Here is a 16,103-nt window from a genome sequence, read left to right as displayed (position 1 = left end):
TCCCACCACGTGTGCACGTGGGACAGCCCTGTGGGAAAGCCTCGTGGGAAAGCCTCGTGGGAAAGACTCGAGGGAAAACCATAGATCCTTTGATCCACGCGGCGGACTGCGTGACACTGCTGCTACCGCTCTGGAGGAAAGCGCAAGTGCATGCCCTCATTCGAGACGAGGACTGACTCCCCTGGGGAGACTCCAGAAGTACCCCAAGATCCATGTCAGCACTGGAGAGGAATCCTCAGGTTCCGGCCCCGACTCCACACAAAGTCTTAGGCCCCGGCATCGACGGGAGAGGAATCCCGAGAGGCCCCCGAGGAACTCGCATGGGGACTGGCCTTTCCTGAGGCCACCAGAGCGGGTCCCTGAGGTCCCCGTCGTAAGTCGAGAGCACCTGCCGCAACTCGAAAAAATCCAGGAGGTTTTGCCCTCCAGGCGAGATGAGGCCCATTTCCGGTGAGGCTTCTCGAGGCCAATCACATCTAACCACTGGAACTTCCAAAGGGTCCTTCACACCCTTGCTGCAACTCAAGAAGTTCCACGACACACCCGTCTCCACTCGAGAGGAAGCACGTGGGGTCCCGCACACATCCAGGGGAGCCCCTTTTCAGCCTCCTAGCTCGAGATGAGGGATCCTTTCCCTGTTTCGTAGGGAAAGAATTCCCTGCGTTCCCGTCGCATCTCAAGAGGAGGCGCTCTCCACAGGAAAGGCGAGAGGAACTCCAGGGTCGTGCCACCATTCCAAGAGTCCCCCAGATGTGTCAGTCCATTCCAGAGGAACCTGTTTTCCCTGCACTGCCTTGACGTTCAAGCCGAGGATCGACTCCCACCACGTGTGCACGTGGGACAGCCCTGTGGGAAAGCCTCGTGGGAAAGCCTCGTGGGAAAGACTCGAGGGAAAACCATAGATCCTTTGATCCACGCGGCGGACTGCGTGACACTGCTGCTACCGCTCTGGAGGAAAGCGCAAGTGCATGCCCGCATTCGAGACGAGGACTGACTCCCCTGGGGAGACTCCAGAAGTACCCCAAGATCCATGTCAGCACTGGAGAGGAATCCTCAGGTTCCGGCCCCGACTCCACACAAGGTCTTAGGCCCCGGCATCGACGGGAGAGGAATCCCGAGACGCCCCAGAGGAACTCGCATGGGGACTGGCCTTTCCTGAGGCCACCAGAGCGGTTCCCTGAGGTCCCCGTCGTAAGTCGAGAGCACCTGCCGCAACTCGAGAAAATCCAGGAGGTTTTGCCCTCCAGGCGAGATGAGGCCCATTTCCGCTGAGGCTTCTCGAGGCCAATCACATCTAACCACTGGAACTTCCAAAGGGTCCTTCACACCCTTGCTGCAACTCAAGAAGTTCCCCGACATACCCGTCTCCACTCGAGAGGAAGCACGTGGGGTCCCGCACACATCCAGGGGAGCCCCGTTTCCGCCTCCTAGCTCGAGATGAGGGATCCTTTCCCTGTTTCGTAGGGATAGAATTCCCGGCGTTCCCGTCGCATCTCAAGAGGAGGCGCTCTCCACAGGAAAGGCGAGAGGAACTCCAGGGTCGTGCCACCATTCCAAGAGTCCCCCAGATGTGTCAGTCCATTCCAGAGGAACCTGTTTTCCCTGCACTGCCTTGACGTTCAAGCCGAGGATCGACTCCCACCACGTGTGCACGTGGGACAGCCCTGTGGGAAAGCCTCGTGGGAAAGCCTCGTGGGAAAAACTCGAGGGAAAACCATAGATCCTTTGATCCACGCGGCGGACTGCGTGACACTGCTGCTACCGCTCTGGAGGAAAGCGCAAGTGCATGCCCGCATTCGAGACGAGGACTGACTCCCCGGGGAAACTCCAGAAGTACCCCAAGATCCATGTCAGCACTGGAGAGGAATCCTCAGGTTCCGGCCCCGACTCCACACAAGGTCTTAGGCCCCGGCATCGACGGGAGAGGAATCCCGAGAGGCCCCCGAGGAACTCGCATGGGGACTGGCCTTTCCTGAGGCCACCAGAGCGGGTCCCTGAGGTCCCCGTCGTAAGTCGAGAGCACCTGCCGCAACTCGAGAAAATCCAGGAGGTTTTGCCCTCCAGGCGAGATGAGGCCCATTTCCGCTGAGGCTTCTCGAGGCTAATCACGTCTAACCACTGGAACTTCCAAAGGGTCCTTCACACCCTTGCTGCAACTCAAGAAGTTCCCCGACATACCCGTCTCCACTCGAGAGGAAGCACGTGGGTCCCGCACACATCCAGGGGAGACCCGTTTCCGCCTCCTAGCTCGAGATGAGGGATCCTTTCCCTGTTTCGTAGGGAAAGAATTCCCGGCGTTCCCGTCGCATCTCAAGAGGAGGCGCTCTCCACAGGAAAGGCGAGAGGAACTCCAGGGTCGTGCCACCATTCCAAGAGTCCCCCAGATGTGTCAGTCCATTCCAGAGGAACCTGTTTTCCCTGCACTGCCTTGACGTTCAAGCCGAGGATAGACTCCCACCACGTGTGCACGTGGGACAGCCCTGTGGGAAAGCCTCGTGGGAAAGCCTCGTGGGAAAGACTCGAGGGAAAACCATAGATCCTTTGATCCACGCGGCGGACTGCGTGACACTGCTGCTACCGCTCTGGAGGAAAGCGCAAGTGCATGCCCACATTCGAGACGAGGACTGACTCCCCTTGGGGAGACTCCAGAAGTACCCCAAGATCCATGTCAGCACTGGAGAGGAATCCTCAGGTTCCGGCCCCGACTCCACACAAGGTCTTAGGCCCCGTCATGGACGGGAGAGGAATCCCGAGAGGCCCCCGAGGAACTCGCCTGGGGACTGGCCTTTCCTGAGGCCACCAGAGCGGGTCCCTGAGGTCCCCGTCGTAAGTCGAGAGCACCTGCCGCAACTCGAGAAAATCCAGGAGGTTTTGCCCTCCAGGCGAGATGAGGCCCATTTCCGCTGCGGCTTCTCGAGGCCAATCACATCTAACCACTGGAACTTCCAAAGGGTCCTTCACACCCTTGCTGCAACTCAAGAAGTTCCCCGACATACCCGTCTCCACTCGAGAGGAAGCACGTGGTGTCCCGCACACATCCAGGGGAGCCCCGTTTCCGCCTCCTAGCTCGAGATGAGGGATCCTTTCCCTGTTTCGTAGGGAAAGAATTCCCGGCGTTCCCGTCGCATCTCAAGAGGAGGCGCTCTCCACAGGAAAGGCGAGAGGAACTCCAGGGTCATGCCACCATTCCAAGAGTCCCCCAGATGTGTCAGTCCTTTCCAGAGGAACCTGTTTCCCCTGCACTGCCTTGACGTTCAAGCCGAGGATCGACTCCCACCACGTGTGTACGTGGGACAGCCCTGTGGGAAAGCCTCGTGGGAAAGCCTCGTGGGAAAGACTCGAGGGAAAACCATAGATCCTTTGATCCACGCGGCGGACTGCGTGACACTGCTGCTACCGCTCTGGAGGAAAGCGCAAGTGCATGCCCGCATTCGAGACGAGGACTGACTCCCCTGGGGAGACTCCAGAAGTACCCCAAGATCCATGTCAGCACTGGAGAGGAATCCTCAGGTTCCGGCCCCGACTCCACACAAGGTCTTAGGCCCCGGCATCGACGGGAGAGGAATCCCGAGAGGCCCCCGAGGAACTCGCATGGGGACTGGTCTTTCCTGAGGCCACCAGAGCGTGTCCCTGAGGTCCCCGTCGTAAGTCGAGAGCACCTGCCGCAACTCGAGAAAATCCAGGAGGTTTTGCCCTCCAGGCGAGATGAGGCCCATTTCCGCTGAGGCTTCTCGAGGCCAATCACATCTAACCACTGGAACTTCCACCGGGTCCTTCACACCCTTGCTGCAACTCAAGAAGTTCCCCGACAGACCCGTCTCCACTCGAGAGGTAGCACGTGGGGTCCCGCACACATCCAGGGGAGCCCCGTTTACCCCTCCTAGTTCGAGATGAGGGATCCTTTCCCTGTTTCGCAGGGAAAGAATTCCCGGCGTTCCCGTCGCATCTCAAGAGGAGGCGCTCTCCACAGGAAAGGCGAGAGGAACTCCAGGGTCGTGCCACCATTCCAAGAGTCCCCCAGATGTGTCAGTCCATTCCAGAGTAACCTGTTTTCCCTGCACTGCCTTGACGTTCAAGCCGAGGATCGACTTCCATCACGTGTGCACGTGGGACAGCCCTGTGGGAAAGCCTCGTGGGAAAGCCTCGTGGGAAAGACTCGAGGGAAAACCATAGATCCTTTGATCCATGCGGCGGACTGCGTGACACTGCTGCTACCGCTCTGAAGGAAAGCGCAAGTGCAATCCCGCATTCGAGACGAGGACTGACTCCCCTGGGGAGACTCCAGAAGTACCCCAAGATCCATGGAAGCACTGGAGAGGAATCCTCAGTTTCCGGCCCCGAATCCACACAAGGTCTTAGGCCCCGGCATCGACGGGAGAGGAATCCCCAGAGGCCCCAGGGGAACTCGCATGGGGACTGGCCTTTCCTAAGGCCACCAGAGCGGGTCCCTGAGGTCCCCGTCGTAAGTCGAGAGCACCTGCCGCAACTCGAGAAAATCCAGGAGGTTTTGCACTCCAGGCGAGATGAGGCCCATTTCCGCTGAGGCTACTCGAGGCTAATCACGTCTAACCACTGGAACTTCCAAAGGGTCCTTCACACCCTTGCTGCAACTCAAGAAGTTCCCCGACATACACGTCTCACTCGAGAGGAAGCACGTGGGGTCCCGCACACATCCAGGGGAGCCCCTTTTCCGCCTCCTAGCTCGAGATGAGGGATCCTTTCCCTGTTTCTTAGGGAAAGAATTCCCGGCGTTCCCGTCGCATCTCAAAAGGAGGCACTCTCCACAGGAAAGGCGAGAGGAACTCCAGGGTCGTGCCACCATTCCAAGAGTCCCCCAGATGTGTCAGTCCATTCCAGAGGAACCTGTTTTCCCTGCACTGCCTTGACGTTCAAGCCGAGGATCGACTCCCACCACGTGTGCACGTGGGACAGCCCTGTGGGAAAGCCTCGTGGGAAAGCCTCGTGGGAAAGACTCGAGGGAAAACCATAGATCCTTTGATCCACGCGGCGGACTGCGTGACACTGCTGCTACCGCTCTGGAGGAAAGCGCAAGTGCATGCCCGCATTCGAGACGAGGACTGACTCCCCTGGGGAGACTCCAGAAGTACCCCAAGATCCATGTCAGCACTGGAGAGGAATCCTCAGGTTCCGGCCCCGACTCCACACAAGGTCTTAGGCCCCGGCATCGACGGGAGAGGTATCCCGAGAGGCCCCCGAGGAACTCGCATGGGGACTGGCCTTTCCTGAGGCCACCAGAGCGGGTCCCTGAGGTCCCCGTCATAAGTCGAGAGCACCGGCCGCAACTCGAGAAAATCCAGGAGGTTTTGCCCTCCAGGCGAGATGAGGCCCATTTCCGCTGAGGCTTCTCGAGGCTAATCACGTCTAACCACTGGAACTTCCAAAGGGTCCTTCACACCCTTGCTGCAACTCAAGAAGTTCCCCGACATACCCGTCTCCACTCGAGAGGAAGCACGTGGGGTCCCGCACACATCCAGGGGAGCCCCGTTTCTGCCTCCGAGCTCGAGATGAGGGATCCTTTCCCTGTTTCGTAGGGAAAGAATTCCCGGCGTTCCCGTCGCATCTCAAGAGGAGGCGCTCTCCACAGGAAAGGCGAGAGGAACTCCAGGGTCGTGCCACCATTCCAAGAGTCCCCCAGATGTGTCAGTCCATTCCAGAGGAACCTGTTTTCCCTTCACTGCCTTGACGTTCAAGCCGAGGATCGATTCCCACCACGTGTGCACGTGGGACAGCCCTGTGGGAAAGCCTCGTGGGAAAGCCTCGTGGGAAAGACTCGAGGGAAAACCATAGATCCTTTGATCCACGCGGAGGACTGCGTGACACTGCTGCTACCGCTCTGGAGGAAAGCACAAGTGCATGCCCGCATTCGAGACGAGGACTGACTCCCCTGGGGAGGCTCCAGAAGTACCCCAAGATCCATGTCAGCACTGGAGAGGAATCCTCAGGTGCCGGCCCCGACTCCACACAAGGTCTTAGGACCCGGCATCGACGGGAGAGGAATCCCGAGAGGCCCCCGAGGAACTCGCATGGGGACTGGCCTTTCCTGAGGCCACCAGAGCGGGTCCCTGAGGTCCCCGTCGTAAGTCGAGAGCACCTGCCGCAACTCGAGAAAATCCAGGAGGTTTTGCCCTCCAGGCGAGATGAGGCCCATTTCCGCTGAGGCTTCTCGAGGCTAATCACGTCTAACTACTGGAACTTCCAAAGGGTCCTTCACACCCTTGCTGCAACTCAAGAAGTTCCCCGACATACCCGTCTCCACTCGAGAGGAAGCACGTGGGGTCCCGCACACATCCAGGGGAGCCCCGTTTCCGCCTCCTAGCTCGAGATGAGGGATCCTTTCCCTGTTTCGTAGGGAAAGAATTCCCGGCGTTCCCGTCGCATCTCAAGAGGAGGCGCTCTCCACAGGAAAGGCGAGAGGAACTCCAGGGTCGTGCCACCATTCCAAGAGTCCCCCAGATGTGTCAGTCCATTCCAGAGGAACCTGTTTTCCCTGCACTGCCTTGACGTTCAAGCCGAGGATCGACTCCCACCACGTGTGCACGTGGGACAGCCCTGTGGGAAAGCCTCGTGGGAAAGCCTCGTGGGAAAGACTCGAGGGAAAACCATAGATCCTTTGATCCAAGCGGCGGACTGCGTGACACTGCTGCTACCGCTCTGGAGGAAAGCGCAAGTGCATGCCCGCATTCGAGACGAGGACTGACTCCCCTGGGGAGACTCCAGAAGTACCCCAAGATCCATGTCAGCACTGGAGAGGAATCCTCAGGTTCCGGCCCCGACTCCACACAAGGTCTTAGGCCCCGGCATCGACGGGAGAGGAATGCCGAGAGGCCCCTGAGGAACTCGCATTGGGACTGGCCTTTCCTGAGGCCACCAGAGCGGGTCCCTGAGGTGCCCATCGTAATTCGAGAGCACCTGCCGCAACTCGAGAAAATCCAGGAGGTTTTGCCCTCCAGGCGAGATGAGGCCCATTTCCGCTGAGGCTTCTCGAGGCTAATCACGTCTAACCACTGGAACTTCCAAGGGGTCCTTCACACCCTTGCTGCAACTCAAGAAGTTCCCCGACATACCCGTCTCCACTCGAGAGGAAGCACGTGGGGTCCCGCACACATCCAGGGGAGCCCCGTTTCCGCCTCCTAGCTCGAGATGAGGGATCCTTTCCCTGTTTCGTAGGGAAAGAATTCCCGGCGTTCCCGTCGCATCTCAAGAGGAGGCGCTCTCCACAGGAAAGGCGAGAGGAACTCCAGGGTCGTGCCACCATTCCAAGAGTCCCCCAGATGTGTCAGTCCATTCCAGAGGAACCTGTTTTCCCTGCACTGCCTTGACGTTCAAGCCGAGGATCGACTCCCACCACGTGTGCACGTGGGACAGCCCTGTGGGAAAGCCTCGTGGGAAAGCCTCGTGGGAAAGACTCGAGGGAAAACCATAGATCCTTTGATCCACGCGGCGGACTGCGTGACACTGCTGCTACCGCTCTGGAGGAAAGCGCAAGTGCATGCCCGCATTCGAGACGAGGACTGACTCCCCTGGGGAGACTCCAGAAGTACCCCAAGATCCATGTCAGCACTGGAGAGGAATCCTCAGGTTCCGGCCCCGACTCCACACAAGGTCTTAGGCCCCGGCATCGACGGGAGAGGAATCCCGAGAGGCCCCCGAGGAACTCGCATGGGGACTGGCCTTTCCTGAGGCCACCAGAGCGGGTCCCTGAGGTCCCCGTCGTAAGTCGAGAGCACCTGCCGCAACTCGAGAAAATCCAGGAGGTTTTGCCCTCCAGGCGAGATGAGGCCCATTTCCGCTGAGGCTTCTCGAGGCCAATCACGTCTAACCACTGGAACTTCCAAAGGGTCCTTCACACCCTTGCTGCAACTCAAGAAGTTCCCCGACATACCCGTCTCCACTCGAGAGGAAGCACGTGGGGTTCCGCACACATCCAGGGGAGCCCCGTTTCCGCCTCCTAGCTCGAGATGAGGGATCCTTTCCCTGTTTCGTAGGGAAAGAATTCCCGGCGTTCCCGTCGCATCTCAAGAGGAGGCGCTCTCCACAGGAAAGGCGAGAGGAACTCCAGGGTCGTGCCACCATTCCAAGAGTCCCCCAGATGTGTCAGTCCATTCCAGAGGAACCTGTTTTCCCTGCACTGCCTTGACGTTCAAGACGAGGATCGAGTCCCACCACGTGTGCACGTGGGACAGCCCTGTGGGAAAGCCTCGTGGGAAAGACTCGTGGGAAAGACTCGAGGGAAAACCATAGATCCTTTGATCCACGCGGCGGACTGCGTGACACTGCTGCTACCGCTCTGGAGGAAAGCGCAAGTGCATGCCCGCATTTGAGACGAGGACTGACTCCCCTGGGGAGACTCCAGAAGTACCCCAAGATCCATGTCAGCACTGGAGAGGAATCCTCAGGTTCCGGCCCCGACTCCACACAAGGTCTTAGGCCCCGGCATCGACGGGAGAGGAATCCCGAGAGGCCCCCGAGGAACTCGCATGGGGACTGGCCTTTCCTGAGGCAACCAGAGCGGGTCCCTGAGGTCCCCGTCGTAAGTTGAGAGCACCTGCCGCAACTCGAGAAAATCCAGGACGTTTTGCCCTCCAGGCGAGATGAGGCCCAATTCCGCTGAGGCTTCTCGAGGCTAATCACGTCTAACCACCCGAACTTCCAAAGGGTCCTTCACACCCTTGCTGCAACTCAAGAAGTTCCCCGACATACCCGTCTCCACTCGAGAGGAAGCACGTGGGGTCCCGCACACATCCAGGGGAGCCCCGTTTCCGCCTCCTAGCTCGAGATGAGGGATCCTTTCCCTGTTTCGTAGGGAAAGAATTCCCGGCGTTCCCGTCGCATCTCAAGAGGAGGCGCTCTCCACAGGAAAGGCGAGAGGAACTCCAGGGTCGTGCCACCATTCCAAGAGTCCCCCAGATGTGTCAGTCCATTCCAGAGGAACCTGTTTTCCCTCCACTGCCTTGACGTTCAAGCCGAGGATACACTCCCACCACGTGTGCACGTGGGACAGCCCTGTGGGAAAGCCTCGTGGGAAAGCCTCGTGGGAAAGACTCGAGGGAAAACCATAGATCCTTTGATCCACGCGGCGGACTGCGAGACACTGCTGCTACCGCTCTGGAGGAAAGCGCAAGTGCATGCCCGCATTCGAGACGAGGACTGACTCCCCTGGGGAGACTCCAGAAGTACCCCAAGATCCATGTCAGCACTGGAGAGGAATCCTCAGGTTCCGGCCCCGACTCCACACAAGGTCTTAGGCCCCGGCATCGACGGGAGAGGAATCCCGAGAGGCCCCCGAAGAACTCGCATGGGGACTGGCCTTTCCTGAGGCCACCAGAGCGGGTCCCTGAGGTCCCCGTCGTAAGTCGAGAGCACCTGCCGCAACTCGAGAAAATCCAGGAGGTTTTGCCCTCCAGGCGAGATGAGGCCCATTTCCGCTGAGGCTTTTCGAGGCTAATCACGTCTAACCACTGGAACTTCCAAAGGGTCCTTCACACCCTTGCTGCAACTCAAGAAGTTCCCCGACATACCCGTCTCCACTCGAGAGGAAGCACGTGGGGTCCCGCACACATCCAGGGGAGCCCCGTTTCCGCCTCCTAGCTCGAGATGAGGGATCCTTTCCCTGTTTCGTAGGGAAAGAATTCCCGGCGTTCCCGTCGCATCTCAAGAGGAGGCGCTCTCCACAGGAAAGGCGAGAGGAACTCCAGGGTCGTGCCACCATTCCAAGAGTCCCCCAGATGTGTCAGTCCGTTCCAGAGGAACCTGTTTTCCCTGCACTGCCTTGACGTTCAAGCCGAGGATCGACTCCCACCACGTGTGCACGTGGGACAGCCCTGTGGGAAAGCCTCGTGGGAAAGCCTCGTGGGAAAGACTCGAGGGAAAACCATAGATCCTTTGATCCACGCGGCGGACTGCGTGACACTGCTGCTACCGCTCTGGAGGAAAGCGCAAGTGCATGCCCGCATTCGAGACGAGGACTGACTCCCCTGGGGAGACTCCAGAAGTACCCCAAGATCCATGTCAGCACTGGAGAGGAATCCTCAGGTTCCGGCCCCGACTCCACACCAGGTCTTAGGCCCCGGCATCGACGGGAGAGGAATCCCGAGAGGCCCCCGAGGAACTCGCATGGGGACTGGCCTTTCCTGAGGCCACCAGAGCGGGTCCCTGAGGTCCCCGTCGTAAGTCGAGAGCACCTGCCGCAACTCGAGAAAATCCAGGAGGTTTTGCCCTCCAGGCGAGATGAGGCCCATTTCCGCTGAGGCTTCTCGAGGCTAATCACGTCTAACCACTGGAACTTCCAAAGGGTCCTTCACACCCTTGCTGAAACTCAAGAAGTTCCCCGACATACCCGTCTCCACTCGAGAGGAAGCACGTGGGGTCCCGCACACATCCAGGGGAGCCCCGTTTCCGCCTCCTAGCTCGAGATGAGGGATCCTTTCCCTGTTTCGGAGGGAAAGAATTCCCGGCGTTCGCGTCGCATCTCAAGAGGAGGCGCTCTCCAAAGGAAAGGCGAGAGGAACTCCAGGGTCGTGCAACCATTCCAAGAGTCCCCCAGATGTGTCAGTCCATTCCAGAGGAACCTGTTTTCCCTGCACTGCCTTGACGTTCAAGACGAGGATCGAGTCCCACCACGTGTGCACGTGGGACAGCCCTGTGGGAAAGCCTCGTGGGAAAGACTCGTGGGAAAGACTCGAGGGAAAACCATAGATCCTTTGATCCACGCGGCGGACTGCGTGACACTGCTGCTACGGCTCTGGAGGAAAGCGCAAGTGCATGCCCGCATTTGAGACGAGGACTGACTCCCCTGGGGAGACTCCAGAAGTACCCCAAGATCCATGTCAGCACTGGAGAGGAATCCTCAGGTTCCGGCCCCGACTCCACACAAGGTCTTAGGCCCCGGCATCGACGGGAGAGGAATCCCGAGAGGCCCCCGAGGAACTCGCATGGGGACTGGCGTTTCCTGAGGCAACCAGAGCGGGTCCCTGAGGTCCCCGTCGTAAGTTGAGAGCACCTGCCGCAACTCGAGAAAATCCAGGACGTTTTGCCCTCCAGGCGAGATGAGGCCCAATTCCGCTGAGGCTTCTCGAGGCTAATCACGTCTAACCACCCGAACTTCCAAAGGGTCCTTCACACCCTTGCTGCAACTCAAGAAGTTCCCCGACATACCCGTCTCCACTCGAGAGGAAGCACGTGGGGTCCCGCACACATCCAGGGGAGCCCCGTTTCCGCCTCCTAGCTCGAGATGAGGGATCCTTTCCCTGTTTCGTAGGGAAAGAATTCCCGGCGTTCCCGTCGCATCTCAAGAGGAGGCGCTCTCCACAGGAAAGGCGAGAGGAACTCCAGGGTCGTGCCACCATTCCAAGAGTCCCCCAGATGTGTCAGTCCATTCCAGAGGAACCTGTTTTCCCTGCACTGCCTTGACGTTCAAGCCGAGGATCCACTCCCACCACGTGTGCACGTGGGACAGCCCTGTGGGAAAGCCTCGTGGGAAAGCCTCGTGGGAAAGACTCGAGGGAAAACCATAGATCCTTTGATCCACGCGGCGGACTGCGTGACACTGCTGCTACCGCTCTGGAGGAAAGCGCAAGTGCATGCCCGCATTCGAGACGAGGATTGACTCCGCTGGGGAGACTCCAGAATTACCCGAAGATCCATGTCAGCACTGGAGAGGAATCCTCAGGTTCCGGCCCCGACTCCACACAAGGTCTTAGGCCCCGGCATCGACGGGAGAGGAATCCCGAGAGGCCCCCGAGGAACTCACATGGGGACTGGCCTTTCCTGAGGCCACCAGAGCGGATCCCTGAGGTCCCCGTCGTAAGTCGAGAGCACCTGCCGCAACTCGAGAAAATCCAGGAGGTTTTGCCCTCCAGGCGAGATGAGGCCCATTTCCGCTGAGGCTTCTCGAGGCAAATCACGTCTTACCACTGGAACTTCCAAAGGGTCCTTCACACCCTTGCTGCATCTCAAGAAGTTCCCCGACATATCCGTCTCCACTCGAGAGGAAGCACGTGGGGTCCCGCACACATCCAGGGGAGACCCGTTTCCGGCTCCTAGCTCGAGATGAGGGATCCTTTCCCTGTTTCTTAGGGAAAGAATTCCCGGCGTTCCCGTCGCATCTCAAGAGGAGGCGCTCTCCACAGGAAAGGCGAGAGGAACTCCAGGGTCGTGCCACCATTCCAAGAGTCCCCCAGATGTGTCAGTCCATTCCAGAGGAACCTGTTTTCCCTGCACTGCCTTGACGTTCAAGCCGAGGATCGACTCCCACCACGTGTGCACGTGGGACAGCCCTGTGGGAAAGCCTCGTGGGAAAGCCTCGTGGGAAAGACTCGAGGGAAAACCATAGATCCTTTGATCCACGCGGCGGTCTGCGTGACACTGCTGCTACCGCTCTGGAGGAAAGCGCAAGTGCATGTCCGCATTCGAGACGAGGACTGACTCCCCTGGGGAGACTCCAGAAGTACCCCAAGATCCATGTCAGCACTGGAGAGGAATCCTCAGGTTCCGGCCCCGACTCCACACAAGGTCTTAGGCCCCGGCATCGACGGGAGAGGAATCCCGAGACGCCTTCGAGGAACTCGCATGGGGACTGGCCTTTCCTGAGGCCACCAGAGCGGATCCCTGAGGTCCCCGTCGTAAGTTGAGAGCACCTGCCGCAACTCGAGAAAATCCAGGAGGTTTTGCCCTCCAGGCGAGATGAGGCCCATTTCCGCTGAGGCTTCTTGAGGCTAATCACGTCTAACCACTGGAACTTCCAAAGGGTCCTTCACACCCTTGCTGCAACTCAAGAAGTTCCCCGACATACCCGTCTCCACTCGAGAGGAAGCACGTGGGGTCCCTCACACATCCAGGGGAGCCCCGTTTCCGCCTCCTAGCTCGAGATGAGGGATCCTTTCCCTGTTTCGTAGGGAAAGAATTCCCGGCGTTCCCGTCGCATCTCAAGAGGAGGCGCTCTCCACAGGAAAGGCGAGAGGAACTCCAGGGTCGTGCCACCATTCCAAGAGTCCCCCAGATGTGTCAGTCCATTCCAGAGGAACCTGTTTTCCCTGCACTGCCTTCACGTTCAAGCCGAGGATCGACTCCCACCACGTGTGCACCTGGGACAGCCCTGTGGGAAAGCCTCGTTGGAAAGCCTCGTGGGAAAGACTCGAGGGAAAACCATAGATCCTTTGATCCACGCGGCGGACTGCGTGACACTGCTGCTACCGCTTTGGAGGTAAGCGCAAGTGCATGCCCGCATTCGAGACGAGGACTGACTCCCCTGGGGAGACTCCAGAACTACCCGAAGATCCATGTCAGCACTGGAGAGGAATCCTCAGGTTCCGGCCCCGACTCCACACAAGGTCTTAGGCCCCGGCATCGACGGGAGAGGAATCCCGAGAGGCCCCCGAGGAACTCGCATGGGGACTGGCCTTTCCTGAGGCCACCAGAGCGGGTCCCTGAGGTCCCGGTCGTAAGTCGAGAGCACCTGCCGCAACTCGAGAAAATCCAGGAGGTTTTGCCCTCCAGGCGAGATGAGGCCCATTTCCGCTGAGGCTTCTCGAGGCTAATCACGTCTAACCACTGGAACTTCCAAAGGGTCCTTCACACCCTTGCTGCATCTCAAGAAGTTCCCCGACAAACCCGTCTCCACTCGAGAGGAAGCACGTGGGGTCCCGCACACATCCAGGGGAGCCCCGTTTCCGCCTCCTAGCTCGAGATCAGGGATCCTTTCCCTGTTTCGTAGGGAAAGAATTCCTGGCGTTCCCTTCGCCTCTCAAGAGGAGGCGCTCTCCACAGGAAAGGCGAGAGGAACTCCAGGGTCGTGCCACCATTCCAAGAGTCCCCCAGATGTGTCAGTCCATTCCAGAGGAACCTGTTTTCCCTGCACTGCCTTGACGTTCAAGCCGAGGATCGACTCCCACCACGTGTGCACGTGGGACAGCCCTGTGGGAAAGCCTCGTGGGAAAGCCTCGTGGGAAAGACTCGACGGAAAACCATAGATCCTTTGATCCACGCGGCGGACTGCGTGACACTGCTGCTACCGCTCTGGAGGAAAGCGCAAGTGCATGCCCGCATTCGAGACGAGGACTGACTCCCCTGGGGAGACTCCAGAAGTACCCCAAGATCCATGTCAGCACTGGAGAGGAATCCTCAGGTTCCGGCCCCGACTCCACACAAGGTCTTAGGCCCCGGCATCGATGGGAGAGGAATCCCGAGAGGCCCCCAAGGAACTCGCATGGGGACTGGCCTTTCCTGAGGCCACCAGAGCGGGTCCCTGAGGTCCCCGTCGTAAGTTGAGAGCACCTGCCGCAACTCGAGAAAATCCAGGACGTTTTGCCCTCCAGGCGAGATGAGGCCCATTTCCGCTGAGGCTTCTAGAGGCTAATCACGTCTAACCACTGGAACTTCTAAAGGGTGCTTCACACCCTTGCTGCAACTCAAGATGTTCCCCGACATACCCGTCTCCACTCGAGAGGAAGCACGTTGGGTCCCGCACACATCCAGGGGAGCCCCGTTTCCGCCTCCTAGCTCGAGATGAGGGATCCTTTCCCTGTTTCGTAGGGAAAGAATTCCCGGCGTTCCCGTCGCATCTCAAGAGGAGGCGCTCTCCACAGGAAAGGCGAGAGGAACTCCAGGGTCGTGCCACCATTCCAAGAGTCCCCCAGATGTGTCAGTCCATTCCAGAGGAACCTGTTTTCCCTGCACTGCCTTGACGTTCAAGCCGAGGATCGACTCCCACCACGTGTGCACGTGGGACAGCCCTGTGGGAAAGCCTCGTGGGAAAGCCTCGTGGGAAAGACTCGAGGGAAAACCATAGATCCTTTGATCCACGCGGCGGACTGCGTGACACTGCTGCTACCGCTCTGGAGGAAAGCGCAAGTGCATGCCCGCATTCGAGACGAGGACTGACTCCCCTGGGGAGACTCCAGAAGTACCCCAAGATCCATGTCAGCACTGGAGAGGAATCCTCAGGTTCCGGCCCCGACTCCACACAAGGTCTTAGGCCCCGGCATCGACGGGAGAGGAATCCCGAGAGGCCCCCGAGGAACTCGCATGGGGACTGGCCTTTCCTGAGGCCACCAGAGCGGGTCCCTGAGGTCCCCGTCGTAAGTCGAGAGCACCTGCCACAACTCGAGAAAATCCAGGAGGTTTTGCCCTCCAGGCGAGATGAGGCCCATTTCCGCTGAGGCTTCTCGAGGCTAATCACGTTTAACCACTGGAACTTCCAAAGGGTCCTTCACACCCTTGCTGCAACTCAAGAAGTTCCCCGACATACCCGTCTCCACTCGAGAGGAAGCACGTGGTGTCCCGCACACATCCAGGGGAGCCCCGTTTCCGCCTCCTAGCTCGAGATGAGGGATCCTTTCCCTGTTTCGTAGGGAAAGAATTTCCTGCGTTCCCGTCGCATCTCAAGAGGAGGCGCTCTCCACAGGAAAGGCGAGAGGAACTCCAGGGTCGTGCCACCATTCCAAGAGTCCCCCAGATGTGTCAGTCCATTCCAGAGGAACCTTTTTTCCCTGCACTGCCTTGACGTTCAAGCCGAGGATCGACTCCCACCACGTGTGCACGTGGGACAGCCCTGTGGGAAAGCCTCGTGGGAAAGCCTCGTGGGAAAGACTCGAGGGAAAACCATAGATCCTTTGATCCACGCGGCGGACTGCGTGACACTGCTGCTACCGCTCTGGAGGAAAGCGCAAGTGCATGCCTGCATTCGAGACGAGGACTGACTCCCCTGGGGAGACTCCAGGAGTACCCCAAGATCCATGTCAGCACTGGAGAGGAATCCTCAGGTTCCGGCCCCGACTCCACACAAGGTCTTAGGCCCCGGCATCGATGGGAGAGGAATCCCGAGAGGCCCCCGAGGAACTCGCATGGGGACTGGCCTTTCCTGAGGCCACCAGAGCGGGTCCCTGAGGTCCCCGTCGTAAGTCGAGAGCACCTGCCGCAACTCGAGAAAATCCAGGAGGTTTTGCACTCCAGGCGAGATGAGGCCCATTTCCGCTGAGGCTTCTCGAGGCTAATCACGTCTAACCACTGGAACTTCCAAAGGGTCCTTCACACCCTTGCTGCAACTCAAGAAGTTCCCCGACATACCCGTCTCCACTCGAGAGGAA

The sequence above is a fragment of the Ovis canadensis genome, chromosome 24, assembly GCF_042477335.2.
Source record: "Ovis canadensis isolate MfBH-ARS-UI-01 breed Bighorn chromosome 24, ARS-UI_OviCan_v2, whole genome shotgun sequence".
NCBI classification, from domain to species: Eukaryota; Metazoa; Chordata; class Mammalia; order Artiodactyla; family Bovidae; genus Ovis; species Ovis canadensis.
Note: the sequence above shows the minus strand (reverse complement) of the source record.